Below are 228 nucleotides of genomic sequence, written 5' to 3' on the forward strand. Positions count from 1 at the left end.
CACACCCCCCCCCCCCCCCCCCAACTAAAACAAGCCGGGCTCTGGGTCACCGTGGGTTTTCTTGATATTTCTCTCAATATTTAGATTTTATTCCTGAAATAGTTAAACATTTATTTCCTGAACGAGGAACAAAAACCAAACGGCAGCTGACATTTTGTTAAAGTTTTTCAAGCATCAGCACTTAAACGTGTTAAAACTAATAAAGACTTTAAACGTGTTAAAACTAAT

At 38.6% G+C, this 228-nt stretch overlaps 1 protein-coding gene across 1 annotated transcript in view; it reads right to left on the reverse strand.

Moving 5' to 3' along the window:
- Positions 1-228, reverse strand: part of prdx3 (peroxiredoxin 3) — a 7404-nt gene that overhangs the window by 810 nt on the left and 6366 nt on the right. The window lies entirely within an intron of this gene.

The sequence above is a fragment of the Nematolebias whitei genome, chromosome 1 (assembly GCF_014905685.2).
Source record: "Nematolebias whitei isolate Nwh7 chromosome 1, NemWhi1, whole genome shotgun sequence".
NCBI classification, from domain to species: Eukaryota; Metazoa; Chordata; class Actinopteri; order Cyprinodontiformes; family Rivulidae; genus Nematolebias; species Nematolebias whitei.